Source organism: Camelus bactrianus, chromosome 31 (genome assembly GCF_048773025.1).
Source record: "Camelus bactrianus isolate YW-2024 breed Bactrian camel chromosome 31, ASM4877302v1, whole genome shotgun sequence".
NCBI lineage: Eukaryota > Metazoa > Chordata > Mammalia > Artiodactyla > Camelidae > Camelus > Camelus bactrianus.
Genome location: NC_133569.1, coordinates 6,107,652 through 6,130,211, shown reverse-complemented (window position 1 = coordinate 6,130,211; position 22,560 = coordinate 6,107,652).

Sequence of the window (22,560 nt, the reverse complement as noted above, 5' to 3'; positions counted from 1 at the left end):
CCAGGAGAAACTTTTACTCTGGTTTCAGTCTGTTTCCTAGTGCCGTTTTGAAGTTCATGCAGTTTTCACTGTAAAACCGAGTTGGAGCTAGTACTTCCCCATAAATATGTATGGAGTGGAGTTTGCAACTGAAGAGAAACTTTGTGTTCCCTACAAGCTAGGTGAAGGACGGCTTTCACACAAACTTATCTCTCAGAACTGAGCATGTGGAGAGACGTTCGTTCATCTAGCACAAAGGGAACGGGGTGCAGGAGAAACTTTTACTCTGGATTCTCAGTCTGTTTCCTAGTGCCGGTTTGAAGTTCCTGCAGTTTTCAGTTTAAAACAGAGTTGGAACTAGTACCTCCCCATATATATGTATGGAGTGGAGTTGGCAACTGAAGAGTTACTTTGTGTTCCCAACAAGCTAGGTGAAGGACGGCTTTCACTCACACTTTTCTCTCAGAACTGAGCATGCGGAGAGACGTTCGTTCATCTAGCACAAAGGGAACGGGGTGCAGGAAAAACTTTTCTCTGGTTTCTCAGTCTGTTTCCTAGTGCCGGTTTGAAGTTCCTGCAGTTTTCACTGTAAACCCGATTTAGAGCTATTACCTCCCCATATATATGTATGGAGTGGGGTTTGCAACCGAAGAGAAACTTTGTGTTCCCAACAAGCTAGGTGAAGGACGGCTTTCACACACACTTATATCTCAGAACTGAGCATGTGGAGAGATGTTCGTTCATCTAGCACAAAGGGAACGGGGTGCAGGAGAAACTTTTACTCTGGTTTCTCAGTCTGTTTCCTAGTGCCGGTTTGAAGTTCCTGCAGTTTTCACTGTAAAACAGAGTTGGAGCTAGTACCTCCCCATATATATGTATGGAGTGGAGTTGGCAACTGAAGAGAAACTTTGTGTTCCCAACAAGCTAGGTGAAGGACGGCTTTCACTCACACTTTTCTCTCAGAACTGAGCATGTGGAGAGACGTTCGTTCATCTAGCACAAATGGAACGGGTTGCAGGTGAAACTTTTACTCTGGTTTCTCAGTCTGTTTCCTAGTGCCGGTTTGAAGTTCCTGCAGTTTTCACTGTAAAACCGAGTTGGAGCTAGTTACTCCCCATATGTATGTATGGAGTGGAGTTTGCAACTGAAGAGAATCTTTGTGTTCCCAACAAGCTATGTGAAGGACAGCTTTCAAACACACTTATCCCTCAGAACTGAGCATGTGGAGAGACGTTCGTTCATCTAGCACAAAGGGAACGGGTTGCAGGAGAAACTTTTTCTCTGGTTTCTCAGTCTGTTTCCTAGTGCCGGTTTGAAGTTCCTGCAGTTTTCACTGCAAAACCGAGTTGGAGCTAGTACCTCCCCATATATATGTATGGATTGGAGTTTGCAACTGAAGAGAAACTTTGTGTTCCCAACAAGCTAGGTGAAGGACGGCTTTCACACACACTTATCTCTCAGAACTGAGCATGTGGGGAGACGTTCGTTCATCTAGCACAAAGGGAACGGGTTGCAGGAGAAACTTTTACTCTGGTTTCTCAGTCTGTTTCCTAGTGCCGGTTTGAAGTTCCTGCAGTTTTCAGTGTAAAACCGAGTTGGAGCTAGTACCTACCCATATATATGTACGGAGTGGAGTTTGTAACTTAAAAAAAACTTTGTGTTCCCAAAAAGCTAGGTGAAGGACCGTTTTCACACACACTTATCTCTCAGAAATGAGCATGTGGAGAGACGTTCGTTCATCTAGCACAAAGGGAACGGGTTCCAGGGGAAACTTTTACTCTGGTTTCAGTCTGTTTCCTAGTGCCGTTTTGAAGTTCATGCAGTTTTCACTGTAAAACCGAGTTGGAGCTAGTACTTCCCCATAAATATGTATGGAGTGGAGTTTGCAACTGAAGAGAAACTTTGTGTTCCCAACAAGCTAGGTGAAGGACGGCTTTCACACAAACTTATCTCTCAGAACTGAGCATGTGGAGAGACGTTCGTTCATCTAGCACAAAGGGAACGTGTTGCAGGATAATCTTTTACTCTGGTTTCTCAGTCTGCTTCCTAGTGCCGGTTTGAAGTTCCTGCAGTTTTCACTGTAAAACCGAGTTGGAGCTAGTACCACCCCATATATATGTATGGAGTGGAGTTAGCAACTGAAAAGAATCTTTGTTTTCCCAACAAGCAAGGTGAAGGACGGCTTTCACACACACTTATCTCTCAGAAATGAGCATGTGGAGAGACGTTCGTTCATCTAGCACAAAGGGAACAGGTTCCAGGAGAAATTTTTACTCTGGTTTCAGTCTGTTTCCTAGTGCCGTTTTGAAGTTCCTGCAGTTTTCACTGTAAAACCGAGTTGGAGCTAGTACTTCCCCATAAATATGTATGGAGTGGAGTTTGCAACTGAAGAGAAACTTTGTGTTCCCAACAAGCTAGGTGAAGGACGGCTTTCACACACACTTATCTCTCAGAACTGAGCATGTTGGGAGACGTTCGTTCATCTAACACAAAGGGAACGGGTTGCAGGAGAAACTTTTACTCTGGTTTCTCAGTCTGTTTCCTAGTGCCGGTTTGAAGTTCCTGCAGTTTTCAGTGTAAAACCGAGTTGGAGCTAGTACCTCCCCATATATATGTACGGAGTGGAGTTTGCAACTTAAGAGAAACTTTGTGTTCCCAACAAGCTAGGTGATGGACCGTTTTCACACACACTTATCTCTCAGAAATGAGCATGTGGAGAGACGTTCGTTCATCTAGCACAAAGGGAAGGAGTTCCAGGAGAAACTTTTACTCTGGTTTAAGTCTGTTTCCTAGTGCCGGTTTGAAGTTCATGCAGTTTTCACTGTAAAACCGAGCTGGAGCTAGTACTTCCCCATAAATATTTATGGAGTGGAGTTTGCAACTGAAGAGAAACTTTGTGTTCCCAACAAGCTAGGTGAAGGACGGCTTTCACACACACTTATCTCTCAGAACTGAGCATGTGGAGAGACGTTCGTTCATCTAGAACAAAGGGAACGGGGTGCAGGAGAAACTTTTACTCTGGTTTCTCAGTCTGTTTCCTAGTGCCGGTTTGAAGTTCCTGCAGTTTTCACTGTAAACCCGATTTGGAGCTAGTACCTCCCCATATATATATATGGAGTGGAGTTTGCAACTGAAGAGAAACTTTGTGTTCCCAACAAGCTAGGTGAAGGACGGCTTTCACACACACATATCTCTCAGAACTGAGCATGTGGAGAGACATTCGTTCATCTAGCACAAAGGGAACGGGTTGCAGGTGAAACTTTTACTCTGGTTTCTCAGTCTGTTTCCTAGTGCCGGTTTGAAGTTCCTGCAGTTTTCACTGTAAACCCGAGTTGAAGCTAGTACATCCCCATATATATGTATGGAGTGGAGTTTGCAACTGAAGAGAAACTTTGTGTTCCCAAAAAGCTAGGTGAAGGACGGCTTTCACACACACATATCTCTCAGAACTGAGCATGTGGAGAGACGTTCGTTCATCTAGCACAAAGGGAACGGGTTGCAGGAGAAACTTTTACTCTGGTTTCTCAGTCTGTTTCCTAGTGCCGGTTTGAAGTTCCTGCAGTTTTCACTGTAAAACCGAGTTGGAGCTAGTACCGCCCCATATATATGTATGGATTGGAGTTTGCAACTGAAGAGAAACTTTGTGTTCCCAAAAAGCTAGGTGAAGGACGGCTTTCACACACACATATCTCTCAGAACTGAGCATGTGGAGAGACGTTCGTTCATCTAGTACAAATGGAACGGGTTGCAGGAGAAACTTTTACTCTGGTTTCTCAGGCTGTTTCCTAGTGCCGGTTTGAAGTTCCTGCAGTTTTCACTGTAAAACCGAGTTGGAGCTAGTACCTCCCCATATATATGTATGGAGTGGAGTTAGCAACTGAAAAGAAACTTTGTTTTCCCAACAAGCTAGGTGAAGGACGGATTTCACACACACTTATCTCTCAGAAATGAGCATGTGGAGAGACGTTCGTTCATCTAGCACAAAGGGAACGGGTTCCAGGAGAAACTTTTACTCTGGTTTCAGTCTGTTTCCTAGTGCCGGTTTGAAGTTCATGCAGTTTTCACTGTAAAACCGAGTTGGAGCTAGTACTTCCCCATAAATATGTATGGAGTGGAGTTTGCAACTGAAGAGAAACTTTGTGTTCCCAACAAGCTAGGTGAAGGACGGCTTTCACACACACTTATATCTCAGAACTGAGCATGTGGAGAGATGTTTGTTCATCTAGCACAAAGGGAACGGGGTGCAGGAGAAACTTTTACTCTGGTTTCTCAGTCTGTTTCCTAGTGCCGGTTTGAAGTTCCTGCAGTTTTCACTGTAAAACAGAGTTGGAGCTAGTACCTCCCCATATATATGTATGGAGTGGAGTTGGCAACTGAAGAGAAACTTTGTGTTCCCAACAAGCTAGGTGAAGGACGGCTTTCACTCACACTTTTCTCTCAGAACTGAGCATGTGGAGAGACGTTCGTTCATCTAGCACAAATGGAACGGGTTGCAGGTGAAACTTTTACTCTGGTTTCTCAGTCTGTTTCCTAGTGCCGGTTTGAAGTTCCTGCAGTTTTCACTGTAAAACCGAGTTGGAGCTAGTTACTCCCCATATGTATGTATGGAGTGGAGTTTGCAACTGAAGAGAATCTTTGTGTTCCCAACAAGCTAGGTGAAGGACAGCTTTCAAACACACTTATCCCTCAGAACTGAGCATGTGGAGAGACGTTCGTTCATCTAGCACAAAGGGAACGGGTTTGAGGAGAAACTTTTTCTCTGGTTTCTCAGTCTGTTTCCTAGTGCCGGTTTGAAGTTCCTGCAGTTTTCACTGCAAAACCGAGTTGGAGCTAGTACCTCCCCATATATATGTATGGATTGGAGTTTGCAACTGAAGAGAAACTTTGTGTTCCCAACAAGCTAGGTGAAGGACGGCTTTCACACACACTTATCTCTCAGAACTGAGCATGTGGGGAGACGTTCGTTCATCTAGCACAAAGGGAACGGGTTGCAGGAGAAACTTTTACTCTGGTTTCTCAGTCTGTTTCCTAGTGCCGGTTTGAAGTTCCTGCAGTTTTCAGTGTAAAACCGAGTTGGAGCTAGTACCTCCCCATATATATGTACGGAGTGGAGTTTGTAACTTAAAAAAAACTTTGTGTTCCCAACAAGCTAGGTGAAGGACCGTTTTCACACACACTTATCTCTCAGAAATGAGCATGTGGAGAGACGTTCGTTCATCTAGCACAAAGGGAACGGGTTCCAGGAGAAACTTTTACTCTGGTTTCAGTCTGTTTCCTAGTGCCGTTTTGAAGTTCATGCAGTTTTCACTGTAAAACCGAGTTGGAGCTAGTACTTCCCCATAAATATGTATGGAGTGGAGTTTGCAACTGAAGAGAAACTTTGTGTTCCCTACAAGCTAGGTGAAGGACGGCTTTCACACAAACTTATCTCTCAGAACTGAGCATGTGGAGAGACGTTCGTTCATCTAGCACAAAGGGAACGGGGTGCAGGAGAAACTTTTACTCTGGATTCTCAGTCTGTTTCCTAGTGCCGGTTTGAAGTTCCTGCAGTTTTCAGTTTAAAACAGAGTTGGAACTAGTACCTCCCCATATATATGTATGGAGTGGAGTTGGCAACTGAAGAGTTACTTTGTGTTCCCAACAAGCTAGGTGAAGGACGGCTTTCACTCACACTTTTCTCTCAGAACTGAGCATGCGGAGAGACGTTCGTTCATCTAGCACAAAGGGAACGGGGTGCAGGAAAAACTTTTCTCTGGTTTCTCAGTCTGTTTCCTAGTGCCGGTTTGAAGTTCCTGCAGTTTTCACTGTAAACCCGATTTAGAGCTATTACCTCCCCATATATATGTATGGAGTGGGGTTTGCAACCGAAGAGAAACTTTGTGTTCCCAACAAGCTAGGTGAAGGACGGCTTTCACACACACTTATATCTCAGAACTGAGCATGTGGAGAGATGTTCGTTCATCTAGCACAAAGGGAACGGGGTGCAGGAGAAACTTTTACTCTGGTTTCTCAGTCTGTTTCCTAGTGCCGGTTTGAAGTTCCTGCAGTTTTCACTGTAAAACAGAGTTGGAGCTAGTACCTCCCCATATATATGTATGGAGTGGAGTTGGCAACTGAAGAGAAACTTTGTGTTCCCAACAAGCTAGGTGAAGGACGGCTTTCACTCACACTTTTCTCTCAGAACTGAGCATGTGGAGAGACGTTCGTTCATCTAGCACAAATGGAACGGGTTGCAGGTGAAACTTTTACTCTGGTTTCTCAGTCTGTTTCCTAGTGCCGGTTTGAAGTTCCTGCAGTTTTCACTGTAAAACCGAGTTGGAGCTAGTTACTCCCCATATGTATGTATGGAGTGGAGTTTGCAACTGAAGAGAATCTTTGTGTTCCCAACAAGCTATGTGAAGGACAGCTTTCAAACACACTTATCCCTCAGAACTGAGCATGTGGAGAGACGTTCGTTCATCTAGCACAAAGGGAACGGGTTGCAGGAGAAACTTTTTCTCTGGTTTCTAGGTCTGTTTCCTAGTGCCGGTTTGAAGTTCCTGCAGTTTTCACTGCAAAACCGAGTTGGAGCTAGTACCTCCCCATATATATGTATGGATTGGAGTTTGCAACTGAAGAGAAACTTTGTGTTCCCAACAAGCTAGGTGAAGGACGGCTTTCACACACACTTATCTCTCAGAACTGAGCATGTGGGGAGACGTTCGTTCATCTAGCACAAAGGGAACGGGTTGCAGGAGAAACTTTTACTCTGGTTTCTCAGTCTGTTTCCTAGTGCCGGTTTGAAGTTCCTGCAGTTTTCAGTGTAAAACCGAGTTGGAGCTAGTACCTACCCATATATATGTACGGAGTGGAGTTTGTAACTTAAAAAAAACTTTGTGTTCCCAAAAAGCTAGGTGAAGGACCGTTTTCACACACACTTATCTCTCAGAAATGAGCATGTGGAGAGACGTTCGTTCATCTAGCACAAAGGGAACGGGTTCCAGGGGAAACTTTTACTCTGGTTTCAGTCTGTTTCCTAGTGCCGTTTTGAAGTTCATGCAGTTTTCACTGTAAAACCGAGTTGGAGCTAGTACTTCCCCATAAATATGTATGGAGTGGAGTTTGCAACTGAAGAGAAACTTTGTGTTCCCAACAAGCTAGGTGAAGGACGGCTTTCACACAAACTTATCTCTCAGAACTGAGCATGTGGAGAGACGTTCGTTCATCTAGCACAAAGGGAACGGGGTGCAGGAGAAACTTTTACTCTGGTTTCTCAGTCTGTTTCCTAGTGCCGGTTTGAAGTTCCTGAAGTTTTCAGTTTAAAACAGAGTTGGAGCTAGTACCTCCCCATATATATGTATGGAGTGGAGTTGGCAACTGAAGAGTTACTTTGTGTTCCCAACAAGCTAGGTGAAGGACGGCTTTCACTCACACTTTTCTCTCAGAACTGAGCATGTGGAGAGACGTTCGTTCATCTAGCACAAAGGGAACGGGGTGCAGGAGAAACTTTTACTCTGGTTTCTCAGTCTGTTTCCTAGTGCCGGTTTGAAATTCCTGCAGTTTTCACTGTAAACCCGATTTAGAGCTATTACCTCCCCATATATATGTATGGAGTGGGGTTTGCAACCGAAGAGAAACTTTGTGTTCCCAACAAGCTAGGTGAAGGACGGCTTTCACACACACTAATCTCTCAGAACTGAGCATGTGGAATAAAGTTCGTTCATCTAGCACAAAGGGAACGGGTTGCAGGAGAAACTTTTACTCTGGTTTCTCAGTCTGTTTCCTAGTGTCAGTATGAAGTTCCTGCAGTTTTCACTGTAAAACCAATTTGGAGCTAGTACCTCCCCATATATATATATGGAGTGGAGTTTGCAACTGAAGAGAAACTTTGTGTTCCCAACAAGCTAGGTGAAGAACGGCTTTCACACACACATATCTCTCAGAACTGAGCATGTGGAGAGACGTTCGTTCATCTAGCACAAAGGGAACGGGTTGCAAGAGAAACTTTTACTCTGGTTTCTCAGTCTGTTTCCTAGTGCCTGTTTGAAGTTCCTGCAGTTTTCACTGTAAAATCGAGTTGGAGCTAGTACATCCCCATATATATGTATGGAGTGGAGTTTGCAACTGAAGAGAAACTTTGTGTTCCCAAAAAGCTAGGTGAAGGACGGCTTTCACACACACATATCTCTCAGAACTGAGCATGTTGAGAGACGTTCTTTCATCTAGCACAAATGGAACGAGTTGCAGGAGAAATTTTACTCTGGTTTCTCAGTCTGTTTCCTAGTGCCGGTTTGAAGTTCCTGCAGTTTTCACTGTAAAACCGAGTTGGAGCTAGTATCTCCCCATATATATATATGGAGTGGAGTTTGCAACTGAAGAGAAACTTTGTGTTCCCAAAAAGCTAGGTGAAGGACGGCTTTCACACACACATATCTCTCAGAACTGAGCATGTGGAGAGACGTTCGTTCATCTAGCACAAATGGAAAGGGTTGCAGGAGAAACTTTTCTCTGGTTTCTCAGTCTGGTTCCTAGTGCCGGTTTGATGTTCCTGCAGTTTTCACTTTAAAACCGAGTTGGAGCTAGTACCTCCCCATATATATGTTTGGAGTAGAGTTGGCAACTGAAGAGAAACTTTGTGTTCCCAACAAGCTAGGTGAAGGACGGCTTTCAAACGCACTTATCTCTAGAACTGAGCATATGGATAGACGTTCGTTCATCTAGCACAAAGGGAACGGGTTGCAGGAGAAACTTTTACTCTGGTTTCTCAGTCTGTTTCCTAGTGCCGGTTTGAAGTTCCTGCAGTTTTCACTGTAAAACCGAGTTGGAGCTAGTACCTCCCCATATATATATATGGAGTGGAGTTTGCAACTGAAGAGAAACTTTGTGTTCCCAACAAGCTAGGTGAAGGACGGCTTCCACACACACATATCTCTCAGAACTGAGCATGTGGAGAGACGTTCGTTCATCTAGCACAAATGGAACTGGTTGCAGGAGAAACTTTTCTCTGGTTTCTCAGTCTGTTTCCTAGTGCCGGTTTGAAGTTCCTGCAATTTTCACTGTAAAACAGAGTTGGAGCTAGTACCTCCCCATATATATGTAAGGAGTGGAGTTTGCAACTGAAAAGAAACTATGTTTTCCCAAAAAGCTAGGTGAAGGACGGCTTTCATACACACATATCTCTCAGAACTGAGCATGTGGAGAGACGTTCGTTCATCTAACACAAATGGAACGGGTAGCAGGGGAAACTTTTCTCTGGTTTCTCAGTCTGTTTCCTAGTGCCGGTTTGAAGTTCCTGCAGTTTTCACTGTAAAACAGAGTTGGAGCTAGTACCTCCCCATATATATGTACGGAGTGGAGTTTGCAACTTAAAAGAAACTTTGTGTTCCCAACAAGCTAGGTGCAGGGCGGTTTTCACACGCACATATCTTTCAGAACTGAGCATGTGGAGAGATGTTCGTTCATCTAGCACAAAGAGAACGGGTTGAAGGAGAAACTTTTACTCTGGTTTCTTAGTCTGTTTCCTAGTGCTGGTTTGAAGATCCTGCAGTTTTCACTGTAAACCCGATTTGGAGCTATTACCTCCCCATATATATGTATGGAGTGGTGTTTGCAACCGAAGAGAAACTTTGTGTTCACAACAAGCTAGGTGAAGGACGGCTTTCACACACACTTATCTCTCAGAACTGAGCATGTGGAATAAAGTTCGTTCATCTAGCACAAAGGGAACGAGTTGCAGGAGAAACTTTTACTCTGGTTTCTCAGTCTGTTTCCTAGTGCCGGTTTGAAGTTCCTGCAGTTTTCACTGCAAATCCGATTTGGAGCTAGTACCTCCCCATATATATGTACGGAGTGGAGTTTGCAACTTAAAAGAAACTTTGTGTTCCCAACAAGCTAGGTGCAGGACGGTTTTCACACGCACTTATCTCTCAGAACTGAGCATGTGGAGAGACGTTCGTTCATCTAGCACAAAGGGAACGGGTTGCAGGAGAAACTTTTACTCTGGTTTCTCAGTCTGTTTCTTAGTGCCGGTTTGAAGTTCCTGCAGTTTTCACTGTAAAATCGAGTTGGAGTTAGTACATCCCCATATATATGTATGGAGTGGAGTTTGCAACTGAAGAGAAACTTTGTTTTCCCAAAAAGCTAGGTGAAGGACGGCTTTCACACACACATATCTCTCAGAACTGAGCATGTTGAGAGACGTTCTTTCATCTAGCACAAAGTTAACTGGTTGCAGGAGAAATTTTACTCTGGTTTCTCAGTCTGTTTCCTAGTGCCGGTTTGAAGTTCCTGCACTTTTCACTGTAAACCCGATTTGGAGCTATTACCTCCCCATATATATGTATGGAGTGGTGTTTGCAACCGAAGAGAAACTTTGTGTTCACAACAAGCTAGGTGAAGGACGGCTTTCACACACACTTATCTCTCAGAACTGAGCATGTGGAATAAAGTTCGTTCATCTAGCACAAAGGGAACGAGTTGCAGGAGAAACTTTTACTCTGGTTTCTCAGTCTGTTTCCTAGTGCCGGTTTGAAGTTCCTGCAGTTTTCACTGCAAATCCGATTTGGAGCTAGTACCTCCCCATATATATGTACGGAGTGGAGTTTGCAACTTAAAAGAAACTTTGTGTTCCCAACAAGCTAGGTGCAGGACGGTTTTCACACGCACTTATCTCTCAGAACTGAGCATGTGGAGAGACGTTCGTTCATCTAGCACAAAGGGAACGGGTTGCAGAAGAAACTTTTACTCTGGTTTCTCAGTCTGTTTCCTAGTGCCGGTTTGAAGTTCCTGCAGTTTTCACTGTAAAATCGAGTTGGAGCTAGTACATCCCCATATATATGTATGGAGTGGAGTTTGCAACTGAAGAGAAACTTTGTGTTCCCAAAAAGCTAGGTGAAGGACGGCTTTCACACACACATATCTCTCAGAACTGAGCATGTTGAGAGACGTTCTTTCATCTAGCACAAAGGGAACGGGTTGCAGGAGAAATTTTACTCTGGTTTCTCAGTCTGTTTCCTAGTGCCGGTTTGAAGTTCCTGCAGTTTTCACTGTAAAACCGAGTTGGAGCTAGTATCTCCCCATATATATATATGGAGTGGAGTTTGCAACTGAAGAGAAACTTTGTGTTCCCAAAAAGCTAGGTGAAGGACGGCTTTCACACACACATATCTCTCAGAACTGAGCATGTGGAGAGACGTTCGTTCATCTAGCACAAATGGAAAGGGTTGCAGGAGAAACTTTTCTCTGGTTTCTCAGTCTGGTTCCTAGTGCCGGTTTGATGTTCCTGCAGTTTTCACTGTAAAACCGAGTTGGAGCTAGTACCTCCCCATATATATGTTTGGAGTAGAGTTGGCAACTGAAGAGAAACTTTGTGTTCCCAACAAGCTAGGTGAAGGACGGCTTTCAAACGCACTTATCTCTAGAACTGAGCATATGGATAGACGTTCGTTCATCTAGCACAAAGGGAACGGGTTGCAGGAGAAACTTTTACTCTGGTTTCTCAGTCTGTTTCCTAGTGCCGGTTTGAAGTTCCTGCAGTTTTCACTGTAAAACCGAGTTGGAGCTAGTACCTCCCCATATATATATATGGAGTGGAGTTTGCAACTGAAGAGAAACTTTGTGTTCCCAACAAGCTAGGTGAAGGACGGCTTCCACACACACATATCTCTCAGAACTGAGCATGTGGAGAGACGTTCGTTCATCTAGCACAAATGGAACTGGTTGCAGGAGAAACTTTTCTCTGGTTTCTCAGTCTGTTTCCTAGTGCCGGTTTGAAGTTCCTGCAATTTTCACTGTAAAACAGAGTTGGAGCTAGTACCTCCCCATATATATGTAAGGAGTGGAGTTTGCAACTGAAAAGAAACTATGTTTTCCCAAAAAGCTAGGTGAAGGACGGCTTTCATACACACATATCTCTCAGAACTGAGCATGTGGAGAGACGTTCGTTCATCTAACACAAATGGAACGGGTAGCAGGGGAAACTTTTCTCTGGTTTCTCAGTCTGTTTCCTAGTGCCGGTTTGAAGTTCCTGCAGTTTTCACTGTAAAACAGAGTTGGAGCTAGTACCTCCCCATATATATGTACGGAGTGGAGTTTGCAACTTAAAAGAAACTTTGTGTTCCCAACAAGCTAGGTGCAGGGCGGTTTTCACACGCACATATCTTTCAGAACTGAGCATGTGGAGAGATGTTCGTTCATCTAGCACAAAGAGAACGGGTTGAAGGAGAAACTTTTACTCTGGTTTCTCAGTCTGTTTCCTAGTGCTGGTTTGAAGATCCTGCAGTTTTCACTGTAAACCCGATTTGGAGCTATTACCTCCCCATATATATGTATGGAGTGGTGTTTGCAACCGAAGAGAAACTTTGTGTTCACAAAAAGCTAGGTGAAGGACGGCTTTCACACACACTTATCTCTCAGAACTGAGCATGTGGAATAAAGTTCGTTCATCTAGCACAAAGGGAACGAGTTGCAGGAGAAACTTTTACTCTGGTTTCTCAGTCTGTTTCCTAGTGCCGGTTTGAAGTTCCTGCAGTTTTCACTGCAAATCCGATTTGGAGCTAGTACCTCCCCATATATATGTACGGAGTGGAGTTTGCAACTTAAAAGAAACTTTGTGTTCCCAACAAGCTAGGTGCAGGACGGTTTTCACACGCACTTATCTCTCAGAACTGAGCATGTGGAGAGACGTTCGTTCATCTAGCACAAAGGGAACGGGTTGCAGGAGAAACTTTTACTCTGGTTTCTCAGTCTGTTTCTTAGTGCCGGTTTGAAGTTCCTGCAGTTTTCACTGTAAAATCGAGTTGGAGCTAGTACATCCCCATATATATGTATGGAGTGGAGTTTGCAACTGAAGAGAAACTTTGTTTTCCCAAAAAGCTATGTGAAGGACGGCTTTCACACACACATATCTCTCAGAACTGAGCATGTTGAGAGACGTTCTTTCATCTAGCACAAAGTTAACTGGTTGCAGGAGAAATTTTACTCTGGTTTCTCAGTCTGTTTCCTAGTGCCGGTTTGAAGTTCCTGCAGTTTTCACTGTAAACCCGATTTGGAGCTATTACCTCCCCATATATATGTATGGAGTGGTGTTTGCAACCGAAGAGAAACTTTGTGTTCACAACAAGCTAGGTGAAGGACGGCTTTCACACACACTTATCTCTCAGAACTGAGCATGTGGAATAAAGTTCGTTCATCTAGCACAAAGTGAACGAGTTGCAGGAGAAACTTTTACTCTGGTTTCTCAGTCTGTTTCCTAGTGCCGGTTTGAAGTTCCTGCAGTTTTCACTGCAAATCCGATTTGGAGCTAGTACCTCCCCATATATATGTACGGAGTGGAGTTTGCAACTTAAAAGAAACTTTGTGTTCCCAACAAGCTAGGTGCAGGACGGTTTTCACACGCACTTATCTCTCAGAACTGAGCATGTGGAGAGACGTTCGTTCATCTAGCACAAAGGGAACGGGTTGCAGAAGAAACTTTTACTCTGGTTTCTCAGTCTGTTTCTTAGTGCCGGTTTGAAGTTCCTGCAGTTTTCACTGTAAAATCGAGTTGGAGCTAGTACATCCCCATATATATGTATGGAGTGGAGTTTGCAACTGAAGAGAAACTTTGTTTTCCCAAAAAGCTAGGTGAAGGACGGCTTTCACACACACATATCTCTCAGAACTGAGCATGTTGAGAGACGTTCTTTCATCTAGCACAAAGTTAACTGGTTGCAGGAGATATTTTACTCTGGTTTCTCAGTCTGTTTCCTAGTGCCGGTTTGAAGTTCCTGCAGTTTTCACTGTAAAAACGAGTTGGAGCTAGTATCTCCCCATATATATATATGGAGTGGAGTTTGCAACTGAAGAGAAACTTTGTGTTCCCAAAAAGCTAGGTGAAGGACGGCTTTCACACACACATATCTCTCAGAACTGAGCATGTGGAGAGACGTTCGTTCATCTAGCACAAATGGAAAGGGTTGCAGGAGAAACTTTTCTCTGGATTCTCAGTCTGGTTCCTAGTGCCGGTTTGAAGTTCCTGCAGTTTTCACTGTAAAACCGAGTTGGAGCTAGTACCACCCCATATATATGTTTGGAGTAGAGTTGGCAACTGAAGAGAAACTTTGTGTTCCCAACAAGCTAGGTGAAGGACGGCTTTCAAACGCACTTATCTCTAGAACTGAGCATATGGATAGACGTTCGTTCATCTAGCACAAAGGGAACGGGTTGCAGGAGAAACTTTTACTCTGGTTTCTCAGTCTGTTTCCTAGTGCCGGTTTGAAGTTCCTGCAGTTTTCACTGTAAAACCGAGTTGGAGCTATTACCTCCCCATATATATATATGGAGTGGAGTTTGCAACTGAAGAGAAACTTTGTGTTCCCAACAAGCTAGGTGAAGGACGGCTTCCACACACACATATCTCTCAGAACTGAGCATGTGGAGAGACGTTCGTTCATCTAGCACAAATGGAACGGGTTGCAGGAGAAACTTTTCTCTGGTTTCTCAGTCTGTTTCCTAGTGCCGGTTTGAAGTTCCTGCAATTTTCACTGTAAAACAGAGTTGGAGCTAGTACTTCCCCATATATATGTACGGAGTGGAGTTTGCAACTTAAAAGAAACTATGTTTTCCCAAAAAGCTAGGTGAAGGACGGCTTTCATACACACATATCTCTTAGAACAGAGCATGTGGAGAGACGTTCGTTCATCTAGCACAAATGGAACGGGTTGCAGGGGAAACTTTTCTCTGGTTTCTCAGTCTGTTTCCTAGTGCCGGTTTGAAGTTCCTGCAGTTTTCACTGTAAAACAGAGTTGGAGCTCGTACCTCCCCATATATATGTACGGAGTGGAGTTTGCAACTTAAAAGAAACTTTGTGTTCCCAACAAGCTAGGTGCAGGGCGGTTTTCACACGCACTTATCTTTCAGAACTGAGCATGTGGAGAGACGTTCGTTCATCTAGCACAAAGGGAACGGGTTCCAGGAGAAACTTTTACTCTGGTTTCAGTCTTTTTCCTAGTGCCGGTTTGAAGTTCATGCAGTTTTCACTGTAAAACCGAGTTGGAGCTAGTACTTCCCCATAAATATGTATGGAGTGGAGTTTGCAACTGAAGAGAAACTATGTGATCCCAACAAGCTAGGTGAAGGATGGCTTTCACACACACTTATCTCTCAGAACTGAGCATGTGGAGAGACGTTCGTTCATCTAGCACAAAGGGAACGGGGTGCAGGAGAAACTTTTACTCTGGTTTCTCAGTCTGTTTCCTAGTGACGGTTTGAAGTTCCTGCAGTTTTCACTGTAAAACAGAGTTGGAGCTAGTACCTCCCCATATATATGTATGGAGTGGAGTTGGCAACTGAAGAGAAACTTTGTGTTCCCAACAATCTAGGTGAAGGACGGCTTTCACTCACACTTTTCTCTCAGAACTGAGCATGTGGAGAGACGTTCGTTCATCTAGCACAAATGGAACGGTTTGCAGGTGAAACTTTTACTCTGGTTTCTCAGTCTGTTTCCTAGTGCCGGTTTGAAGTTCCTGCAGTTTTCACTGTAAAACCGAGTTGGAGCTAGTTACTCCCCATATATATGTATGGAGTGGAGTTTGCAACTGAAGAGAATCTTTGTGTTCCCAACAAGCTAGGTGAAGGACAGCTTTCAAACACACTTATCTCTCACAACTGAGCATGTGGAGAGACGTTCGTTCATCTAGCACAAAGGGAACGGGTTTGAGGAGGAACTTTTACTCTGGTTTCTCAGTCTGTTTCCTAGTGCCGGTTAGAATTTCCTGCAGTTTTCACTGTAAAACCGAGTTGGAGCTAGTACCTTCCCATATATATGTATGGAGTGGAGTTTGCAAGTGAAAAGAAACTTTGTTTTCCCAACAAGCTAGGTGAAGGACGGCTTTCACACACACTTATCTCTCAGAAATGAGCATGTGGAGAGACGTTCGTTCATCTAGAACAAAGGGAACGGGTACCAGGAGAAACTTTTACTCTGGTTTATCATTCCGTTTCCTAGTGCCGGTTTGAAGTTCCTGCAGTTTTCACTGTAAAACCGAGTTGGAGCTAGTACTTCCCCATAAATATGTATGGAGTGGAGTTTGCAACTGAAGAGAAACTTTTTGTTCCCAACAAGCTAGGTGAAGGACGGCTTTCACACACACATATCTCTCAGAAATGAGCATGTGGAGAGACGTTCGTTCATCTAGCACAAAGGGAACGGGTTGCAGGGGAAACATTTACTCTGGCTTCTCAGTCTGTTTCCTAGTGCCGGTTTGAAGTTCCTGCAGTTTTCAGTGTAAAACAGAGTTGGAGCTAGTACCTTCCCATATATATGTATGGATTGGGGTTGGCAACTGAAGAGAAACTTTGTGTTCCCAACAAGCTAGGTGAAGGACGGCTTTCACACACACTTATCTCTCAGAACTGAGCATGTGGGGAGACGTTCGTTCATCTAGCACAAAGGGAACGGGTTGCAGGAGAAACTTTTACTCTGGTTTCTCAGTCTGTTTCCTAGTGCCGGTTTGAAGTTCCTGCAGTTTTCACTGCAAATCCGAGTTGGAGCTAGTACCTCCCCATATATATGTATGGAGTGGGGTTTGCAACTGAAGAGAAACTTTGTGTTCCCAACAAGCTAGGTGAAGGACGGCTTTCACACACACATATCTCTCAGAAATGAGCATGTGAGAGACGTTCGTTCATCTAGCACAAAGGGAACGGGTTGCAGGCGAAACATTTACTCTGGCTTCTCAGTCTGTTTCCAGTGCCGGTTTGAAGTTCCTGCAGTTTTCAGTGTAAAACAGAGTTGGAGCTAGTACCTCCCCATATATATGTATGGATTGGGGTTGGCAACTGAAGAGAAACTTTGTGTTCCCAACAAGCTAGGTGAAGGACGGCTTTCACTCACACTTATCTCTCAGAACTGAGCATGTGGAGAGACGTTCGTTCATCTAGCACAAAGGGAATGGGTTGCAGGAGAAACTTTTACTCTGGCTTCTCAGTCTGTTTCCTAGTGCCGGTTTGAAGTTCCTGCAGTTTTCACTGTAAAACCGAGTTGGAGCTAGTACTTCCCCATAAATATGTATGGAGTGGAGTTTACAACTGAAGAGAAACTTTGTGTTCCCAACAAGCTAGGTGAAGGACGGCTTTCACACACACTTATCTCTCAGAATTAAGCATGCGGAGAAAAGTTCGTTCATCTAGCACAAAGGGAACGGGTTGCAGGAGAAACTTTTACTCTGGCTTCTCAGTCTGTTTCCTAGTGCCGGTTTGAAGTTCCTGCAGTTTTCAGTGTAAAACAGAGTTGGAGCTTGTACCTCCCCATATATATGTATGGATTGGGGTTGGCAACTGAAGAGAAACTTTGTGTTCCCAACAAGCTAGGTGAAGGACGGCTTTCACACACACTTATCTCTCAGAACTGAGCATGTGGGGAGACGTTCGTTCATCTAGCACAAAGGGAACGGGTTGCAGGAGAAACTTTTACTCTGGTTTCTCAGTCTGTTTCCTAGTGCCGGTTTGAAGTTCCTGCAGTTTTCACTGCAAATCCGAGTTGGAGGTAGTACCTCCCCATATATATGTATGGAGTGGAGTTTGCAACTGAAGAGAAACTTTGTGTTCCCAACAAGCTAGGTGAAGGACGGCTTTCACACACACATATCTCTCAGAAATGAGCATGTGAGAGACGTTCGTTCATCTAGCACAAAGGGAACGGGTTGCAGGAGAAACATTTACTCTGGCTTCTCAGTCTGTTTCCTAGTGCCGGTTTGAAGTTCCTGCAGTTTTCAGTGTAAAACAGATTTGGAGCTAGTACCTCCCCATATATATGTATGGATTGGGGTTGGCAACTGAAGAGAAACTTTGTGTTCCCAACAAGCTAGGTGAAGGACGGCTTTCACTCACACTTATCTCTCAGAACTGAGCATGTGGAGAGACGTTCATTCATCTAGCATAAAGGGAATGGGTTGCAGGAGAAACTTTTACTCTGGTTTCTCAGTCTGTTTCCTAGTGCCGGTTTGAAGTTCCTGCAGTTTTCACTGCAAATCCGAGTTGGAGCTAGTACCTCCCCATATATATGTACGGAGTGGAGTTTGCAACTTAAAAGAAACTTTGTGTTCCCAACAAGCTAGGTGCAGGACGGTTTTCACACGCACTTATCTCTCAGAACTGAGCATGTGGAGAGACGTTCGTTCATCTAGCACAAAGGGAACGGGTTGCAGGAAGAACTTTTACTCTGGTTTCTCAGTCTGTTTCCTAGTGCCGGTTTGAATTTCCTGCAGTTTTCACTGTAAAACCGAGTTGGAGCTAGTACCTCCCCATATATATGTATGGAGTGGAGTTTGCAACTGAAGAGAAACTTTGTGTTCCCAACAAGCTAGGTGAAGGACGGCTTTCACACACACATATCTCTCAGAACTGAGCATGTGAAGAGACGTTCGTTCATCTATCACAAAGGTAACGGGTTGCAGGAGAAACTTTTACTCTGGTTTCTCAGTCTGTTTCCTTGTGCCGGTTGGAAGTTCCTGCAGTTTTCACAGCAAAACCGAGTTGGAGCTAGTACCTTCCCATATATATGTGTGGAGTGGAGTTTGCAACTGAAGAGAAACTTTGTGTTCCCAACAAGCTAGTTGAAGGACGGCTTTCACACACACTTATCTCTCAGAACTGAGCATGTGGAGAGACGTTCGTTCATCTAGCACAAAGGGAACGGGTTGCAGGAGAAACTTTTACTCTGGTTTCTCAGTCTGTTTCCTAGTGCCGGTTTGAAGTTCCTGCAGTTTTCACTGTAAAACAGAGTTGGAGCTAGTACCGCCCCATATATATGTAAGGAGTGGAGTTTGCAACTTAAAAGAAACTTTGTGTTCCCAACAAGCTAGGTGCAGAACGGTTTTCACACGCACTTATCTCTCAGAACTGAGCATGTGGAGAGACGTTCGTTCATCTAGCACAAAGGGAACGAGTTGCAGGAGAATCTTTTACTCTGGTTTCTCAGTCTGTTTCCTAGTGCCGGTTTGAATTTCCTGCAGTTTTCACTGTAAAACCGAGTTGGAGCTCTTACCTCCCCATATATATTTATGGATTGGAGTTTGCAACTGAAGAGAATCTTTGTGTTCCCAACAAGCTAGGTGAAGGACGGCTTTCACACACACTTATCTCTCAGAACTGAGCATGTGGAGAGACGTTCGTTCATCTAGCACAAAGGGAACTGGTTGCAGGTGGAACTTTTACTCTGGTTTCTCAGTCTGTTTCCTAGTGCCGGTTTGAATTTCCTGCAGTTTTCACTGCAAAACCGAGTTGCAGCTAGTACTTCCCCATAAATATGTATGGAGTGGAATTTGCAACTGAAGAGAAACTTTTTGTTCCCAACAAGCTAGGTGAAAGACGGCTTTCACACACACATATATCTCAGAAATGAGCATGTGGAGAGAAGATCGTTCATCTAGCACAAAAGGAACGGGTTGCAGGAGAAACATTTACTCTGGCTTCTCAGTCTGTTTCCTAGTGCCGGTTTGAAGTTCCTGCAGTTTTCAGTGTAAAACAGAGTTGGAGCTAGTACCTCCCCATATATATGTATGGATTGGGGTTGGCAACTGAAGAGAAACTTTGTGTTCCCAACAAGCTAGGTGAAGGACGGCTTTCACTCACACTTATCTCTCAGAACTGAGCATGTGGAGAGACGTTCGTTCATCTAGCACAAAGGGAACGGGTTGCAGGAGAAACTTTTACTCTGGTTTCTCAGTCTGTTTCCTAGTGCCGGTTTGAAGTTCCTGCAGTTATCAGTGTAATACAGAGTTGGAGCTAGTACCCCCCATATATATGTATGGAGTGGATTTGGCATCTAAAGAGAACTTTGTGTTCCCAACAAACTAGGTGAAGGACGGCTTTCACACACACTTATCTCTCAGAACTGAGCATGTGGAGAGACGTTCGTTCATCTAGCACAAAGGGAACGGGTTGCAGGAGAAACATTTACTCTGGTTTCTCAGTATGTTTCCTAGTGCCGATTTGAAGTTCCTGCAGTTTTCACTGTAAAACCGAGTTGGAGCTATTACCTCCCCATATATATGTATGGAGTGGAGTTTGCAACTGAAGAGAAACTTTGTGTTCCCAACAAGCTAGGTGAAGTACGGCTTTCACACACACATATCTCTCAGAACTGAGCATGGGGAGAGACGTTCGTTCATCTAGCACAAAGGGAACGGGTTGCAGGAGAAACTTTTACTCTGGTTTCTCAGTCTGTTTCCTAGTGCCGGTTTGAAGTTCCTGCAGTTTTCAGTGTAAAACCGAGTTGGAGCTATTACCTCCCCATATATATGTATGGAGTGGAGTTTGCAAATGAAGAGAAACTTTGTGTTCCCAACAAGCTAGGTGAAGGACGGCATTCACACACACTTAACTCTCAGAACTGAGCATGTGGAGAAAAGTTCGTTCATCTAGCACAAAGGGAACGGGTTGCAGGAGAAACTTTTACTCTGGTTTCTCAGTCTGTTTCCTAGTGCCAGTTTGAACTTCCTGCAGTTTTCACTGTAAAACCAAGTTAGAGCTAGTACCTCCATATATATATATATGGAGTGGAGTTTGCAACTGAAGAGAAACTTTGTGATCCCAACAAGCTAGGTGAAGGACGGCTTTCACACACACATATCTCTCAGAACTGAGCATGTGGAGAGACGTTCGTTCATCTAGCACAAATGGAACGGGTTGCAGGAGAAACTTTTCTCTAGTTTCTCAGTCTGTTTCCTAGTGCCGGTTTGAAGTTCCTGCAGTTTTCACTGTAAAACCGAGTTGGAGCTACTACCTACCCATATATATGTACGGAGTGGAGTTTGCAACTTAAAAGAAACTTTGTGTTCCCAACAAGCTAGGTGAAGGACAGTTTTCACACACACTTATCTCTCAGAACTGAGCATGTGGATAGACGTTCGTTCATGAAGCACAAAAGGAACAGTTTGCAGGGGAAACTTTTACTCTGGTTCTCAGTCTGTTTCCTAGTGCCGGTTTTAAGTTCCTGCAGTTTTCACTGTAAAACCGAGTTGGAGCTAGTACCTCCCCATATATATGTATGGAGTGGAGTTTGCAACTGAAAAGAAACTTTGTTTTCCCAACAAGCTAGGTGAAAGGCAGGTTTCACACACATTTATCTCTCAGAACTGAGCATGTGGAGAGACGTTCGTTCATCTAGCACATAGGGAACGGGTTGCAGGAGAAACATTCACTCTGGTTTCTCAGTCTGTTTCCTAGTGCCGGTTTGAAGTTCCTGCAATTTTCACTGTAAAACCGAGATGGAGCTAGAACCTCCCCATATATATGTATGGATTGGAGTTTGCAACTGAAGAGAAACTTTGTGTTCCCAACAAGCTAGGTGTAGGACGGCTTTCAGACACACTTATCTCTCAGAACTGCGCATGTGGAGAGACGTTCGTTCATCTAGCACAAAGGGAAAGGGTTGTAGGAGAACCTTTTACTCTGGTTTCTCAGTCTGTTTCCTAGTGCCGGTTTGAATTTCCTGCAGTTTTCACTTTAAAACCGAGTTGGAGCTCTTACCACCCCATATATATTTATGGATTGGAGTTTGCAACTGAAGAGAAACTTTGTGTTCCCAACAACCTAGGTGAAGGACGGCTTTCACACACACTTATCTCTCAGAACTGCGCATGTGGAGAGACGTTCGTTCATCTAGCACAAAGGGAATGGGTTGCAGGAGAAACTTTTACTCTGGTTTCTCAGTCTGTTTCCTAGTGCCGGTTTGAAGATCCTGCAGTTATCAGTGTAATATAGAGTTGGAGCTAGTACCTACCCATATATATGTATGGAGTGGATTTGTCATCTGAAGAGAAACTTTGTGTTCCCAACAAGCTAGGTGAAGGACGGCTTTCACACACACTTATCTCTCAGAACTGAGCATGTGGATAGACGTTCGTTCATGTAGCACAAAAGGAACAGTTTGCAGGGGAAACTTTTACTCTGGTTTCTCAGTCTGTTTCCTAGTGCCGGTTTGAAGTTCCTGCAGTTTTCACTGTAAAACCGAGTTGGAGTTAGTACCTCCCCATATATATGTAAGGAGTGGAGTTTGCAACTTAAAAGAAACTTTGTGTTCCCAACAAGCTAGGTGCAGAACGGTTTTCACACGCACTTATCTCTCAGAACTGAGCATGTGGAGAGACGTTCGTTCATCTAGCACAAAGGGAACGGGTTGCAGGAGAATCTTTTACTCTGGTTTCTCAGTCTGTTTCCTAGTGCCGGTTTGAAGTTTCTGCAGTTATCACTGTAAAACCTAGTTGAAGCTAGTACCTCCCCAAATATATGTATGGAGTGGAGTTAGCAACTGAAAACGAACTTTGTTTTCCCAACAAGCTAGGTGAAGGACGGCTTTCACACACACTTATCTCTCAGAAATGAGCATGTGGAGAGACGTTCTTTCATCTAGCACAAAGGGAACGGGTTCCACGTGAAACTTTTACTCTGGTTTCAGTCTGTTTCCTAGTGCCGGTTTGAAGTTCATGCAGTTTTCACTGTAAAACCGTGTTGGAGCTATTACCTCCCCATATATATGTATGGAGTGGAGTTGGCAACTGAAGAGAAACTTTGTGTTCCCAACAAGCTAGGTGAAGGACGGCTTTCACACACTTATCTCTC